Source organism: Alnus glutinosa, chromosome 14, assembly GCF_958979055.1.
Source record: "Alnus glutinosa chromosome 14, dhAlnGlut1.1, whole genome shotgun sequence".
In the NCBI taxonomy this organism is placed as follows: domain Eukaryota; kingdom Viridiplantae; phylum Streptophyta; class Magnoliopsida; order Fagales; family Betulaceae; genus Alnus; species Alnus glutinosa.
In genome coordinates, this window is record NC_084899.1 from 19,163,549 (window position 1) to 19,182,797 (window position 19,249).

Sequence of the window (19,249 nt, forward strand, 5' to 3'; positions counted from 1 at the left end):
CTTGATCACTTAACATTTTAACTTGTTCTTCAAAGCCTGGTTCATCTTTTCTAGGGACAAGAGTTTTGTTCCAAGGTTTTTAAGACCAAATCTGGAAACAATTTGGGCAAATATGACCAGTAATACCACAGTGGTGACATGTAGGTATAGACAGATTTACCCTTTTACCCCCACAAACAGATTGGGTATGATTATGAGACATGATAGGTTTAACGAACATGGTTCTATGAACAGACATATCATGAGAAATAGAAGCAACTTTATCCATAGTCAAATTAGACATGATAGAAGTAAAAAATAACACTCAAGAAATTAATCTTCTCAGAGTGTACCAAGCTCTGATACCAATTGAAAAATGAAATTGACTTCTAAAATAAAAGTGTGTGCACAAAGTGTTAACAAAAATAAACAACACAAGAATTTTTATTAACGAAGTGGAAACTCAAGATGAGAAAAACCACTCCAGAACAGCCAAACCCAAGATATCCACTATTCAGAAGACAAAGCTAGATACAAAGCAGTAACACTCACATACCCCTGATGCAGTGGTCGTACCTTGCTCTTTAGCGTGTAACCCAACACTAACACTTCCCAACCAGGTCTCCTACCTGAAGGGGTCTTCAATGGAATCCTTTACCTAAGGGCCAACCCTTAAGATAGACTTCAGTTGTAGCACAGCAACAGCACACTTGCAATGGATTGAGAGAGAACAAATCAAGTCCAATAACCTCACAAAATAACTCACTAAGCTCTGATGGAATTCAATACCGAATTCTTGCAGTTCTCAATGCCCAGGGGCCTCTATTTATAGGCTGAGGTTCAAATGGGCGACTGCAGTGAAATATAAGGGTGCCGTCCGGACGGTGGACAAGGGCCGTCCGGACGGACAACTGTGCAACCAGAATTTCTGAGATTTTCACTGAAAATCTTTTCTGTTTGAGAGCCGCGTCCGAACGGTGAGGCACTGTCGTCCAGACGGTCGCACGTTCGCTGCAAGTAATTTCCATATAAGGCTTCGCGCGTTTGGCCCAAGGGGGATGGTCGTCCAGATGGTTGATCTTCAACAAGCAATTTCCATATCTGTTTAGCGCGCGTCCGGACCATGATAGGCAGACGTCCAGACGGTTGAAGTTGAATACGCAATTTCCATATCTGTTGAACACTCGTCCGAACCAAGCTGACTAACGTCCGGAAGGTTGTGTTTGAATTGCGATTCTTGCCCTATGAAGGAGCACGTCCTGAAGGGAATCCACATCGTCTGAACGGTTGCAGAAATCTTTCCATATATGAACTTGGAAAGAATCTGAAGCTCGGTCGATCATTTGACGTCGTCCGGACGGATGCAAGCTGGTACATAAGTTTCTCGATACAGTGAAGGGTCCGAACGGAAATACATGTCGTCCGGACGGATGATGCTTGGTCTGTCTAGTGTCCGGATGAAATGGTACGTCGTCCGGACGGCTGGCAGGGAACCGAAATCTTTGACTTGTAAACAGTGCAGAATCATCTGAAGCACTTCTGAATAGTGGAATCCCTGTGAAAAGCATCTTTACATACAAGTGATTTTGTCTAATCAAAATGAGGCCAATCATAAACTAATATAACCCTTAGGCTTAAATAATGGCATTTAGTCTGCTACACCAAAACACAAGCATCTCATGCCTAAGAAGTACTAATACATTGTACATTGTTGCTCAAGGCATATCTATACAGAGCACTTGCATCCTTAAGTTAATGAAACACCTGCCTCCTAATACATTGAGGCTTAATGCATTTTGGAAATAGTAAAACAAGACATTTAGTTTAGCTATACAAAGACATTTGCATCCCTAGTTATCGGTAACACTACGCTTCAATACATTAAGACTCATTGCCTTTGAACGTCAATGTGATTATGTCCCAATTTTATAACTCACACTAAAAATCTCAATCATTTACAATGTAACCATCGTCTACAAAATTCCCAACCACAGCAGACAATCACAAACTTCATTCCACACTCCATATACAATATTCAATTCTCCAAAATATCATTGATAAGTTCAACATACTCGAAAGTATTCAAATCATCCAAAACAGTTATTTTCAACATACAGTTGGTTCGGATTTATAAAATAATATATATATTTTGCAATTCATTAATATATGAAAATAATAGTTTCTCAGTTAGTAGAATACTCACCTTGGCTACATAGGACTCATGACTCCAACATTTCCCCCGTGTTCCAGTTACTTAAACTCAATATTGAAGAACCAATAGAAGTCTCCAATAATGACACATTCTTGCAAACATTGGTAATGTTAAACTACGCTATTGAACTTGTACTCTATAATACATAAACTAGTCGCGTGCTCACACATTGCGTTATTTGCTTCTAAAGCTAGTTAAATACCTAAACTAGTGGTTATCATTTAGGTTTTAGGTTCAAATTTTATCTGTTTATTAACATTGAAATGCATTTACTATTTTCATTAGTTTATACATCATTGTTGTATAACATTATTATTGTTAACCCTTTTAATGACTTGTTGATTATTTATTAACTTAGCAATATATTTTCAACTCATATATATATATCTGCATATGTACCTATACATATATACATATACACATATATGTATAGAATGCTTATCAAGCTAAGCATTATACTTAGAATCAGTTTGTTATTAGTTTACAACTCATATGAGTTCTATTACGTCTATTCCGATATCTAAATTGTTATCTATGCTTATTTGACTCACTCATTAATCCTTGTATTTACTTTATATCCATTTATAATTTATTCACTTGTTTATCATTATTACCCATTTATCTTACTTAACACATTAACCTAACAACTCATATTAGATTCGGTTATAATTCCATTATATCATATCCGTTTACTAAAGGAAGCTTAAAGCACATGTACTCTTAACATCCAAAACCAGCCCACTGACTGCCCTTTAAACTAAGAGGATCTAAATATACCAACCGCAAGCTCAATCAAACACTCTTATAACAATAGCTTCATATACGACCACAACAAGAGACTAACCAAACCCTTCCAAAATTCAACCCAATCGGTTCCAACCTCCATGGAACCCAATCCAAATTCACATATAATTTCCTACGAAGTGAACGCCTTAAACATAATCAAAAACCCAAATAAACCATAGCAATGAACTTAACCATTAATCAACACATTAATACCATAGAAATTCACCAACAAAATGACCACAACTCACTTACCATTAGCTATATTTTCCAAGGTACAAACCCTACTAAAATGACTTCATTTAGACAAATACTCAATCGGTGCTACAAGAAGCTCACAAAATAGTCTCTCAAATTACAACACAAGAATCCAACCAATCTAAGCAAACTCAAATATTCAATGGAAATCAAACAACTAAAAACACCATAAATCCATCATTGCAATACACATGGACACAACAAAGAGGAACCCCAAAATTAGCCCTTAAAATTCAACCATGGCAGCAAATGCACCATTCAAATCATCTCCAAAATATTACACACCTTATCAATAATATCAGCTAGCCAACAAAACATCAACACTGCATAATCCCCAATCATTAATAATCCAACTTCAAGAACACCCACCGATTTAGTTCAACTTCCATAGAAACCCAACCAAAAATTCCAACAACTCAAACATCACACTGCCGTGACCTTTAGAGGACACACATTTCATACCAATATCATATGGCCACATCCAACAAAAGCTACCTAAAATCAACATCAAAATGCTAATCAACCCATCACAACAGAATCACAAACTACCGAAAATAAAAAACCCCAAGGGAACCAACCCAATTGGTCAACACAAAAAAAAAAAGGACCCAAAATTAATCCTAAATTCGCATCAAACAATTAGTTGCTACCCAAACACAAAGAAACACCTGAATCAAACTTCCAAAACAACCAAAACAAACTACAAATCCAAAATTTCTAGTCCAAAGAGAACCCACTCATTTCGCACAGAAAATCAATGGTGAAAAATAAGGATGACTTCTAATTTTCCAAGTGTCTAATTTAAATGACAAAGTGGAAACTCAATTAAGAGAAAAACCACTTTGGGGTAGCCAAACCCAAGATATCTACTATTCAGAAGACAAAGCTAGTTACAAAGCAGTAGCACTCACATACCCTTATGCAATGGTCGTACCTTGAACTCTAACGTGTAACCCAACACGAACGCCTCCCAACCAAATCACCTACTTGAAAGGGTCTTCAATGGAATCTTTTACCTTAGGGCCAACCTTTAAGATAAACTTCACACGAACACAGCAACGGCTAGAGAGTAGGCGGATTAGCACAATAACTCTTAAAATATTCTCTCTAAGCACTATGGAATTCACTATCGAATTCTTACAAATTATATGCCTAGGGGCCACTATTTATAGGCTACAAAAAACCTAAATCGCGTCTGATACGATTTTCCTAGGTCGACATCCAGTAACTGAGGGCATCTAGATAGACAACTGTGCAACCGGCTTTCAAAATTCGCTTGAAATTCTTTCCTGAGTAGGGCTGCATCCAGACGGTGTTGCTCTAGCGTCCGAACGGTTGCATTTCTGCTGCATGCAATTTTCATATTAAGGCCTGAGCGCCTGAACCATGGAGTCTGACATCCGGACGGTTGACCATCTTTTGCATGACTTGCCATATCAAGGATAGTGTCCGGAGGGAATAGCCACGTCATTCGGACGGTTGCAGCTGTCTTCCCATATCTGTGTTTTGGAAAGAAATCATTTACTTGTCGAACACTGAAAGGCATCTGGACATGCTATTGAGACGTCCGGACGGATGCAACCGAGAACAGTTCAAAGCTTCTGGACATAGAGGGACGTTTGGACGGAAAGTTCTCATCGTCCGGACGGATGATGCTTTGACAGATGAACGTCTGGACGAAATTTCACGTTGTTCGGATGGATGCAAGGGAACTAAACTACATTGTTTTGAATCTTGCATAGAGTCTTCTTGAAGCTCATAACTGAAGTGTAGACTCTAAATAAAATAGCATCCCTATATAATAACCATCACTACATAGAAGTGATTTTGTCCAACAAATTGCAACCAATCACAAAACTAACAAATGGAAGATTCAAGCAAAAATCAAAGAAAATAAAAAAAGGAACCTCACCGCATCATTTCACATTTAGGTTGGAACTCTCTCGATCTCCATCCCTGGATCTCTCCAAACTCGATCTTTGGTTTACCCATTCAGTGGCTCTCTCTCTCTCACACGGCATCTCTGTGTGTGCGACGGAGTGAAGGAGAAAAGGAAATGGAGTGGGTGTGCATGTGTGTGATGAGAAGAAGAGAGGAGAAAGAAAGGAAATGGGAAGGGGCTGCTGCTACTGCGTGAAAGCCAGAGAGGAAGAGAGGGAGAAAGATGAAGAGAAAGAAGAGAACGGAGAGAGAGTTTGGGTGTTGCGTGAGTGATGGAAAGGAGAGGGAGAAAAAGAAAGAAGAAAAGGGGATAAGGTAGGGGACACATGGCGCGACGTGAGTGGCTGGGAGAATATGGGGTAATCATCTCTCAACCATTCCGGTGATGACACGTGGCAGGGTAGGATTTCCTTTATTTTTAAAGCCCCCAACTTTTATAAATAGCTGCAGGACCCCCACTAAATTAAAACCTTATCTTTCAACAATTAATATGTATAACCCCACATTTAATTTAACTACACTTTAACAACACAACTAATTATTTATTCAATTAGGGTCCATCATTATTATTATTTATTTTTACTCCATTTTATTATATTTCCATAATATAAATATTATCACCTAAAATATAATTACTAGTCACATCTATTTAATAAATATAATTTATTAATTACTAAATGCCCTATTTATTTTCTTGGTCTTTATAGGCAAAAGTCCAAATAACGGCTAACAAATTGCAGCTTTCTGACACTCGGTGTCAAAATTGTGAAAGGACAATTTTGCCCTTCAAATAGAACGAACTGGGTCCTCTCCAGTTCATTTGAACCAGATAAGATCTTTGTTGCTGGCTTTATTAGGCAATTAGATATTTCCAATATCTTTCTCCATAGCTCCTTGGAAGAAGAAGTTTTCATAGAACAACCTCTGGGGTTTGTCGACAAGTGATTTCCAGAACATGTTTGCCATTTGCACAAATCACTGTACGGTCTTAAACAAGCTCGTAGAGCTTGGTTTACCAAGTTGTCTACTACACTACTGCATCTCAGTTTATAGAGTCCAAGGTGGATTATTCTCTCTTCACCTTCCATACTTCTACTATTCACTTGTTCCTTTTAATCTATGTGGATGATATAATTGTGACCGGAAATAGTGTTTCTACAACATATTACTTGTGACGATCCCTTTCTTTCTTTCTTTTTTATATACAAATGTAAACGAGTCCTCACAGTGGCCCGATGATGTGTCCCAAAGCCAACATATGATACATATCCCAAAAAAATGTACCTAATAAGTCAGAGTAACACATCTAATAATATCTATGCAGCGGAAAACATAATCTGAACAGCAGAAGTCACATCTATAAACATAAACTAATAATTACACAAAAAGAGCCATAACGTCTATCTGTTTAAGGATTATCAAAATAATAATTACATAATAAGAATGGCTCGGCAATACAAGTGTCACAGGCGACACGAGCCATATACCAAACCTATAAAACAATGAACACCCGTGGTCCAACATTTACGACCGTCGCGGCGAGCTTCAGTCATAACATCCCAAGTACACTACTATGAGACCATCAACTACAACTGGAGTACCTGCAGCCAATAAAAACTTATCTATACAGTTGTGGGGGTTGCCACATCCGTATAGGTGAAAGGATGAGTTCACCGTCGCAGCATGAAACATACCGAGACGACAGTGACATTAAATTGACTGAGTTTTCGCAAAGAATCAACTTTTCCTTTTTAGTCTTGTGTACACTATGACAGCTACTAGTTTTATAAACTTTTGTTTGAAAACCCTCATAGTTGATACAATGAACACCGACTAATAGAAAACACTTAAAGCATACTACGCAGCTGAGATTATACATAGAAGTTCTGTTATTGGAAACAACTACTTATATTCTCACCTACTATAATACTTTTGATTCAGAGACTTAGGCTTACATACACACGAGGGCGTTCGCATGCACGTAGACCTTAAGCTAGAAAACTATGACATTTAAATCATGCAACCATCCGATAGAAATATATATAAGCTCTTTCCCATTGAGACTCTTATGCATACTAATACGTCTAGCAAAACTACTCATAGTATAAATACATCACACTCATAAAAACCATGTTATACATGCTCATGCAATGCACATGCTCATTGTTTTTCCTCGTGGGAATTACCCCAAGAACTCATGGGATTTAACCTAAGTACCTCATGGAAACTAATCTAAGCCTCATGGGATTTAACCCAAGTACCTCATGGAAACTAATCCAAGCCTCATGGGATTTAACCCAAGTACCTCATGGAAATTAATCCAATAACTCATGGGACTAACCCTAAGTATAGTTTCCCGTGGGCTATAAACCTCACTTCGATGCACATTTAGTGTTCATATGCTTATGCCTCATGCCTTCAAACAATATACATATAGTTTCTAATTTCATGAACATGCCTTTAACTCATGCTTTCAATGTAAATCCATAAACAGTTTACCACCTCAATTCATCAATCAACATTTGCATAATTTAAATCCCAACAACAACAAGCAATCAAACTCTTCAAATCAATTCAAATCACACTTTCCAGTCACACATCGTTTCTCGTAAACATCATTAATACTTCAACATAATTGAAACTACTTAACACATCCAAAACATATTGTCAGCATATTGTAGGTTCGGTAATAAAATCATATATCATTTGCAAATCTATTAAATGTATAAAAGAACATTTTCTCAGTGAGTAGAATACTCACTTTGGCTACATAGGACTCATGACTCCAACATTCACTTGAATTCTAGTCACTTGGACTCTACATTGGAAAACCAATTGAAGTCTCCAATCATGACAAGAGCCTATAAACATTTGTATTGTTGGACTACACTATTGAACCTATACTCTATGACACAAATATTACCTACTTACTCACATGTCGCATTACCCACTTCTAAGGCTAGCTATGTACCTAAACTATTATTAGATTAACATTTAGGTCTAGGTTCATATTTTATTCTTCTTAATATCTTTAAGTTACATTTACTATTTTATTTGTCTACTTACTATTATTAGGTTACATTATCATTGTTAATCATTTTTATAGCTTGTTATTCATTTACTAAGTTAGCATATATATTTAACTCATATATATATGCATATGTATATATACATATATACATATACGTACACAACTCTTAAACCTAACCGATGATATACTTAAATACTACGTGTACATGGAGAGGTGAATTAGTTACTTAGTTGTCTTATTATCATTATTAGCTATCAAACCTTATTGTTTGTTTATCCACATAAGTTACTAAGAGTATTCGGTCCATATACATATTTATAGAATGATTACTAAGTTAATCACAACCACAACACACTTATGTATTTCATATTGTCCTAATACGCTCTTACACATTAATTCTTCCCCATCCCATTACTAAAATCCAAACCAATTAAAGCTCATAGATATAACTAATTACACCAACTAGCACTTAACACCAGATAAACACTTACAAGCCAATCTAATCCTCATGAATAATCTCTCACTCAATCAAGGCCTCAAGCATACTTAAAACACTAAAATAAATCATAGTAGAAAACCTACTAGATTCCAATGAATCCAATAACAACCTACATAACATTTCATTCTCTATTTCAATCGCATTTGCCATTTACACCAAAGGATCTATACACGTCAATTTCAACTCTTCAACAAACCAATTCTTAACCCGCATTCAACCAATCAGCCCAACATACCACCAATCCATCATTTTAACACAAACAATCACAATAAAGGGATTAACCAAACCTTATTTCATCAAGAATCCATCATTCCTCCTTTACATAAATTTGGCCATTACAAGTAAATCATCATGCTTAAAAATTTCAAAATACAAACCTAACACAAATCAACCCTTAAAGGAACACACCCAAAAATCAACTCGAAATTTCAGATTCCACCAAAAATATACACAAGGAACACTATACAAGATCAGCCTACACTATTCAATCAAAACCCACCAAAATAATTGAATTTAACCAATCCAAGCAAACACAGATACTCAATGAAAATCAAAGAACTAAAACACCATCAAAATCAGACCTATTCAGCCATCAAAAGAAAACATTCAATAAAATCACCAACTACCCAATTTCAGATTCAACCCTAGAACTACAAATCCAACAATAACTCACAAAACTTCTATGTTTCGTCAACTTCATTTACAAATAAAAACTCTATAAAAACCCAACATAATTAACCCATATATAGCCAAGCAATTTGGCCATCAACACAACAAGACCAACAAAACACAATCACACCCACACAGTCAAGCCACCACAAAAGAAACCCATAACCAAAATAAGCCTTAATCTCAAACATCCATTTCTAACATCTCTAGGAAACCAATCTTCAATAGAAAACCCATTCGGTAAAACTCAACCTAAAGAGAACCCAAATCAAAACCTAAATATCACTTAAACAAAAAATCCACACCAAAGCCCCAATTAGGACTTTCCAAATTCACTACTAAAATCACATCTAGAAAGCCCACCATTCGGCCACCACAAATCCAAAAATTACCAACACTCAACCCACACGGCTAGAATAGGAATCGACTAAACTAGAGAATCGGGCTTCAATAAGCCACAATCCAAATCACCAATAAAATTAAATCAAGAATAATCCCAACTAAACACAAGAAATTATGAGAATCACCTTAGGTATCCTTGTTTCACAACAGAGAAATCCACTGGAAAAATCGCCAGAATTCATCACACATTTTCCAGAAAACTACCTTAGGTCGCCGGAAGTCATGACCCATGCTCCAGTGGAGTCGACCCACCAGCGATCGATTGAACCCAGTCCTCCGATCGATCTAATTTGCTACGGCTTCGTGGTTCTTCTCTTACGGGTTGTCTGCATCATTGCCTCTCCATCTCCCTCACGAACTCTTGGCGTTGATCACTCTCTCAATCTCTACAAGTTTCTCTCTCTCATAAGCTCTCATTTTCGGTCTCTCTCTCTCTCTCTCTCTCGGACGTGTGAAGAAGAAGAGAGAAATGGAAAAGGAGAGAAAAGAAAAAGGGAGAGGAGAGTGCATGTGAATCGAGAGGTGAGGAAGAAAGAAAAGAAGAAAAGAAAAGAAAGAAGAATGGGGGAGAGCTCATGCTCATTGTGACGACCCTTTTATATATATATATATATATATAAAAACGTAAAACGAGCCATCACACTGGCACGACTACTTGTCTCTCAGCTAACATATGGCACATGCCCATAACATACACCTAATATACAGAGTTATATCTACAATGGAATACATCATGATACCATCAAACATAGCGAAAAAGTATAACTATAAATAAAACTTGTTGTCTATACAAAAGTGAGCCATAACACAAGTCTAATTGTTTAAGGCTTAACAACATATAACTATTATAAAAGAATAGCTTATACAAAATGAAAATAATTTAGTGACTTCTAATTTAAACCAAGTGTGTGTGTTTGTGTGCAAACAAATATCTTAAATGCGAAATTTAAATAAGACAAGAAATCCACTATCCCAAAAATAAAGCTAGTTACAATACACTCGTACTTTCATAACCCTATGCAGTAGTCATACCTTTAACTCTGACGTGTAGCCCAACACGAACGCTTCCCAACCAGATCTTCCACTTGAAGGGATTTTTGATGGATTTCTTACCTTAAGGCCGGCCCCTAAGATAGACTTCACACAAACAACGAGCACACACTGGCAACGGCTTGAGAGCTAACGGATCTTCTATTCTCCTTAAACACCTTCTCAAAGCACTGTGGAATTCACCATCGAATTCTGCACAAAACACAAACCTAGAGCCCTCTATTTATAGGCTTCAAGAGACCTTGAAAACTGCTGAAAATCAGACTCTATCTATCGACTGTTTGGACAGAAGTTTGCCCCGTCCGGACGGGTTTCTGCGATATCCTTAAGAAATAGCGCATATCTTATCCTTATCAGGTGTGTGTCCGAACAGCTTGACCAATCGTTCGGACGGTCTTCACTGAAATCCTTTCCGCGTTCGAACAGAATTCTGGAGTTATCTCAATTATTGTATATCGTCCGGACGTGTTGCAGCTTCTCCTCCAGCTCTTGTATTCTAAGCAGCAATGAACTCTTCTCAGTCTACAAACTATTCAGATCATAGAGGTGCTGCTTGCGACCTTCCCTTAGCTTTTCATACTCTATATAGAGTGTCTTATAGGCCTCCTTGACTTCTTCCCCATTATCACTGCGCTCCGAATAGTAAGAGTCTTCTTCTTCAGCATGTGGGGCAACAAAGGCCAGAAATTTTTCAGACTTTGGAGCTTCTTCTTCTGACTCTTCTCAGACATTGTATGCCTTCCCCTTGCCCTTCTTAAGATTCCTGCAATCAGCCCAGATATGCCCAAAGCCTGAGCATTCAAAACATCGGGGTCCTCTGGGATCTTTCTTCTCTTCTTCCTCAGGTTCAGCTTCTCTGAGAGGTTTCTTTACTTTTTCAGAAAACTTCTTCTTGAACCGATCATCTTTCATAAGTCTTCTGGAATTTTTGGCTAACATAGCCACAGCTTTTTCTTCATCCTCAGATTCATCTTCAGATGAGGCTTTTACCTTCTTCTTGGAAGCCTTTAGGGCAATGGTCTTCAACTTCTTGATCGGGGGCAAAGACAGCTTATATGTTTGAAGAGATCTCGCAAGCTCTTCGGTCTTCATCTCTTCAAGATCTTTGCTTTCCTCAATGGTTGTTACTTTGATCCTGAAACACTCAAGCAAAGATCTTAGAATCTTTCAGATAAGTTTTACATCCGAGATAGGTTTCCCAAGACTCACCATGGAGTTTCTCAGGTCACTCATCTTAGAGTAAACTCCCCGAATGTCTTTTCTTCCAACATCTTAATCTCTTCAAATTTTGAAATCAACATTTGAAGTTTGGCAGATTTAACAAGCTTAGTGCCGTCATATGTTGTTTCCAAAATTTGTCATGCTTCTTTGGCTGATTTGCAGTTTGAAATTTTGGTGAATTCAAATGGAGAAAGTGCTTGGCACAGAGAATGGAGGGCTTTATAATTTGAAAGACGTGAGTTTTTTTGAGGGACTAGTTCGAGTGCTACATCCTCTGGTTTGGTCCAACCAGTTTCAATAATACTCCAACAGTCAATAGATTTCAGAAAGAAACGCATACGTGCCTTCCAATTGCCATAGTTTGTACCATCAAAGGCAGGAACATAATTAAGAGTTTGAGACATATCAAAATATAAAAGTCAAAAGTAATAACACTCAAAAAATAAATCTCAATAGAGTGTACCAAGCTTTGATACCAACTGAAATTTGAAATTGACTTCTAAAAATAAATAGCAAGTGTGTGCACAAAGTGTCAACGAAAATAATAATGCGAAATATAAATGACACAAAGATTTTTGTTAACGAAGTGGAAACTCAATTAAGAGAAAAACCACTCCGGGCCAGCCAAACCCAGGATATCCACTATTCAGAAGACAAAGCTAGAGACAAGATAGTAACACTCACATATACCCGATGCAGTGGTTGTACCTTGCTCTCTGACGTGTAACCCAACACGAACGCTTCCCAACCAAATCTCCTACCTAAAAGGGTCTTCAATGGAATCCTTTACCTTAGGTCCAACCCCTAAGATAGACTTTAGTTTTAGCACAGCAACAGCACACTTGTAGTGGCTTCAGAGGAAACTTGATCAGCATGATAATCTCTTAAAACAACTTCTCTGAGCACTTGTGGAATTCAATACCGAATTCTTGCAATTTTCAATGCCTAGGGGCCTCTATTTATAGGCTAAGGTACAAAATGGTCGACTGTAGTGATATATATGGGTGTCGTCCGGACGATGGACATGGGCCGTCTGGACGGACAACTGTGCGACAGATTTTTTCAAAAATTTTACTGAGAAATCTTTCCTGTTTAAGAGCCACGTCCGAAGGGTGAGACACTGTAGTTTGGACGGTCGCACGTCCGCTACAAGTAATTTCCTTGTAAGGCTTCATGCGTCCAAACCATGGGGAATGAGCGTCCAAACGGCTGAACTTCAACACACAATTTCCATATCTGCTATGCGCGTGTCTGGACCATGATAGGCAGTCATCCGGACGGTTGAAGTCGAATTGGCAATTTCCTTAATTGTTAAACGCGCGTCCAGACGGTGATATTTGAATAGCGATTCTTAACTTATATAAGAGCGTGTCCGGACGGGAATCCACGTCATCCGGACGATTGAAGCAATCTTCCCTTAATTGAACTTGGAAAGAATCTGAAGCTGATCGATCACTGAGACGAGTCCGGACGGGCTACTGAGACGTCCAGACGAGTGCAAGCTGGAACAGTAGCTTCTCGATATAGTGGTGGGTCCGGATGGAAAGTCACGTCATCCGGACGGATGATGCTTGATCTATCAAGCGTCCGGATGGTATGGCATGTCGTCCAAACGGATGACAGGGAACTGGAGATTTTCTTCTGAAACTCTTCTGAATAGCGGAATCCCTTGTAAAACAGCATCTTTTACATTCAAGAGTTTTTGTCCAAATAGAAATACTAACACAGACGGTGTGGCTTTGACGTCCGGACGTCGTCAATGTTTATCTGTAGGACACTGCGGGGCGTCCGGATGCCTTCAAAGGCCCGTCCGGACGATTGCACAGGAATCGATTCAATTGACTTGATTTTTGCACAAAACTCTTCTTGGATAACTTCTAGAAGCTTGTGAACAGTAGATGTCTGAATATGAAGATTCCAATTTGAAAACCGACGATCCTGTTAAAATGCAACCATTACAAAAAGTGTTTTTGTTTTAACCAGAATGTAGCCAATAAAAATACTAACAAACTCCCTATTTGGCCATTCTGGGACAAAAAACCTTAACCGGTTTGGAATTACATTTCCGGTCTAAACACCAAATAAAACCAAAAAAATACTCCCCCTTTTTGTCACACAATGACAAAGGGTAATAGAGTATTGACAGGCCACAATATTAAAATACTCCCCATTGATATCTCAACAGAACAAGGGTAAACAGAGTATCTAAAATCCACAGACAAAAACATTCTAAACTCCAAAACAATAGGAAACTAGAGAAGAGTCTGCAAATGGCCCAAAAGAGAGGAACAAAAATCCTCCATGTACAAAATCCTGCTGATCCACTGAAATCAAGTAATGGAGAGAAAACCGTATAAAAAGCTAGATTTGAAACACTTCGGCTTCTAGCTCCTAAAGCCGGGAAACATAGACTGAAAAGTTTCAGTCACTTGAGTCTTCTAGCCTGAAACTAATCATCCACAAAATGAAATCCTCTAAACAAGTGGCCTGCAAAAGGATAAAGAAGATTCACCACTGAATTTCTAGCTGGTGCAGATCTAGAGGAAGAAGCTACGGAAGACTCTGTATAAGCGGGGGGAATGAGCTCATCTAAAATTTGAGATCTCTGGAACATATGATTTCAACTTTGGTCTGTTTTCCAAAGAGCCCTCTGTCTGACACTATGTTGGAAGACGTTGGACAACATATTCCTGAAAATATTTAAACATAAATCTATCTAAAAATAACACCACAAGGAAATATTAGATCCTGTTAGTTTCAAAAAGAATGTGGTATTATGATGGCTATCAATTGGATGCATAAAGAAATACAAAAGTAAATATAGCACTCCAAAAGACACAAATTAGTAATATCCATCCAGCATAAACACAAAAAAATATTCATGCATAATCTCTCAAATCATAATCAATTAAAGATTCTAATATTCTAAAAAGAACCAAAGCTTAATAAAATAAGGAAAGTCAAAGGAAATACCTGGGAATGAGAAAAAATGTGTAGAGAATACCAAAATCTCGGGATCAGTCTGAGAGAAAACACACACAACACGACATGATAGAATAGGCAAAAAGTAGTGTGTGTTTGGCAGAGAAAGCAGAAAGCTCGCGTCCGGACATGGTACAAACTCGTCCGAACGGCATACTGTCAGATATGACATCGACAGAGCCGAGCGCGTCCAGACGCAAGAACATGTCCGTCCGGACGCTTCACACTAGAAGCTGAAAAGTAAAGGGAAATATGCAGAACAAAAATTTCCTAACGTTAGCTTCAGAACACGCATGTATAAATAAATGATAAAATAGTCAAATAGCATTTCAAAAATATACCAAGATATAATTGAGAGTTAAGAGTCAATAAGCACAAAAATTTCCCTACAGATAGAAATTTTTCAATAGTAAACTTAACTCATGCAATGCGTATGTGTGTGAAAGCTTTCTCAATAAAGTATAAAATTCACTGATATGACTTAAAGCAACTAGATTTTCTAAATAAGAGAGAAAATCAATGTTAGATCAGTCAAAAGTCAAACCTTATTTTACTAGGGCCTAGCCACCCTCATCTGATACACTCCTCCTAAGCTGCAGCACTTTTGTTTTACTTCGTCCTTTAGTAACCGTCTATTTTCACAATGATTTGGTCACTGAATGTTTCTATAGGGACAAGTTCAAGAATGGATTTATAGCACAAAAGTAGTGGATCTTTTATTTATCCATATTTATTCAGTTTTGAATGCTTTTTATCACTTGGTGCTGCAACCTAGAAAGAATGCCAAAATTTATGGGTTCTAGGTTCAACTAGCGAGTTGGTCAATTTGACCATTTTAGCAAAAAAAATCTCTCTCATTAGAATTTTCAGAAGTTAAAAGTCAAAGAACAAAAATGTACCTTAGGGGAGCTTTAGATAGTGCACAATTTTTCATCGCATGAGAAAAGCAACTATCTAGCATTAAGATGCACATGAAAACTTAGTAGATATCAGACATAAACTCTTAATCATATATAAACATATTCAATTTATACACAATGAATTGAGATATCAAGCAAAAACACATACAATATCTGAAAAGCTATCAAAAATAAAATAAAATTCTGCATCTTCTCCCCCAATTTATTTATTTATTTTTTTGTTGAAAAATTAAAGACAAAAAAACAACAAAGACATGCTTAATAAGGAAAAGAACATATGTCTAGACAAAACATGTAGGTAAGAGCAAACATGTCCTCAGGGAGAGAGGTTTGACTATACAAAGACAGAAAAGCAGTGACATGCTTTCTCTGTCATCCCTAGAATGTACTTACAGAAAATTCTCAAAGCAACCAAGAGAAAATCTAGGGATAGAAAAAAAAAAATTGTTCCATTTCATGCACAAGATATGACAATATAAAATATGCAATGCAAGTATACCTGACATGCACTAGGATTTAGGAACCACAATCCTAGGCATGGGAGACCTCACCTGCTAGATGAGTCCACTCCCCCTCAAGTGGTGAATGGTCTCATCCTTCTTTACCCATACCTTCTCTACCTGTGAGGCAGGGGTGTGAGCCATGTCCAAATTGATCAGTCTGACTAGGACACTCTTCATCATGTTGACAAGCCCTTCATTCGTCTGTTTCTTCTTGGACTTTTGAGGCTTCATTCTGAAGCATTCGGCCTTGGTGTGGCCATACTTACAACATAGACGGCATGAGGGAGAACCCTTTTGAGGATAATGCCGTTGTTGCCGAAAAGCATGATGAGGCTTGGAAGGTTTAGAGATAGACTTATTTGTCTTTTGCTCTGTTTTCCTGATTCGAGGCTGCTAATGTCGGATATGAGGACAGTGTGGCCTGAAGTGTCCAGAGACACCACAATGATAGCAGGTAGGCTGACTTCTTTTGCTAAAATGCTTCTTGAAAGATTCTACAAATTTAAGATTAGCATTTTCACAAATAACAAAGACCTTACCTCTTTGAGATATATGCCTCCTATGGGGCGGGACATATTTATCTAAAGAGGTTATCTCAATAAAGCACTTTTTGGAATCCTCCTGCTTCTTCCAAGGTCTGTGGGATTTTAACAGATAACACTTTGGTCTAATGTGACCAACATTCCCACAATGATGACAAATAGGAACAAACTTACCTTGTGTTCCTAAATCCTTGGAGTTAGGCTTCACACTGTTATTTGAGCAAGAAATATCTAAACAAGCTGCATCTACTATCACAGGCTTAATATCAACATAATCTAATTCAGAATCAGAAGAATGTGAAGTAGAAGTACTTAAATCATTAACAATTAAATCAGGCTTGTTAGAAATATCTGTATGAATACAAAGCATGCTTTTCAAATTATTACTAGAGAATTTTTTCAATAGATCCTCTGATTCTTTTAATTTATTCTCTAGTGTATCAACAGTATCAAAAAGCATGATATTCTCAGATTTCAAAGAGTCAATCAAAACATGTGATTCAAATAATTGTAAAATCAAAGACTTTTTTTCTTGCTTAATCTTCTTGAGTTCTTTATTGGATTTCTTAAAGAGTTTACTTATCAACAAAGTATCTTTAAAGAAATCATAAGAATAATCTTCAGAGAACTCAAGAAGATTTATGTTAGAAGAAGTCGTGGAACACACTTAAGAAATAAATCTAAAACACAAGTGTAACCTGCTCTGATACCAATTGAAAATAATTTAGTGACTTCTAATTTAAACCAAGTGTGTGTGTTTATGTGCAAACAAATATCTTAAATGAGAAATTTAAATAAGACAAGATATTTATTACGAAGTGGAAACTCTATGAAAAGAAAAAACCACTCCGGGGTAGCCAAACCCAGTAAATCCACTATCCAAAAACAAAGCTAGTTACAAGACACTCGTACTCACATAACCCTATGTAGCAGTCATACCTTTAACTCTGACGTTCAACCCAACACAAACGCTTCCCAACCAAATCTTCCATCTGAAGGGGTTTTTGATGGATTCCTTTACCTTAGGGCCGACCCCTAAGATAGACTTCACACAAACAACGAGCACACACTGGCAACGGCTTGAGAGCTAACGAATCTTCGATTCTCCCTAAACACCCTCTCAAAGCACTATGGAATTCACCATCGAATTCTGTACAAAACACAGACCTAAAGCCCCCTATTTATAGGCTTCAAGAGACCTTAAAAACTGCTGAAAATCGGACTTTGTCTGTCAACCGTCCGGACGAAAGTTTGCCCCGTCCGGACAAGTTTCTGCGATATCCTTCAGAAACAGCGCATATCTTATCCTTATCATGTGTGCGTACGAACGGCTTAACCGAGTGTCCGAACGGTCTTCACTGAAATTCTTTCTGCGTGCAAATGGAATTTTGGAGTTATCTATATTACTGTATATCGTCCGGACGTGTTGCTGAGTCGTTCAGACGGCTTGCAGATAATGAACATCGTCCGGACGTGATGCCGAGTCGTCCGGACGGAATACTGAAACTTCCCAATCAATGTCAATTTCGAAGAATAGACTTCTTGTAAAATACTGATTGACCGAGCGTCTAGACGGTGTGGTTCTACGTCCGGACGTCGTCAATGTTTATCTGTAGGACACTGCGGGGCGTCTGGACGGTTGCACAGGAATCGGTTCAATTGACTTGATTTTTGCACAGGAATCTTCATGGATAACTTCTATAAGCTTGTGAACAGTAGATGTCTGAATATATGAAGATTCCAATTTAAAAACCGACTATCCTATTAAAATGCAACCATTACAAAAAGTGTTTTTGTTTTAACCAGAATGCAACCAATAAAAGTACTAACACAAAAGAATAAGTGACACATATGTCACAAGCCATATACAAAAGTACTCAAAATAAGGACACCATAATCCATCCCACTACGACTGTCACTACGGGCTTCAATCGTAGTAACCCAAATAGAACGCTACCAGATCATCATCTGCATCAGGAGTACCTGAAATCATAGGAATAACATCTACACGGTTGTGGTGGTATCCGCATCCTCATAGGTGAAAGAATGAGTCCACCGTCTCAGCAAAAAACATACTAAGACCTCAATGATATTAAGCTAACTGAGTTTTCACAAAGATCCAACTTTTCTTTTATTTTTAGTCAAGCGAGCACTATATCAGCCACAATTTACCAATAGCTAATATAGTAAACACTGACTATCTATAAAACATTTAAAACATACTATATAGCTGTGAACATATGTAGAATTTCCAATC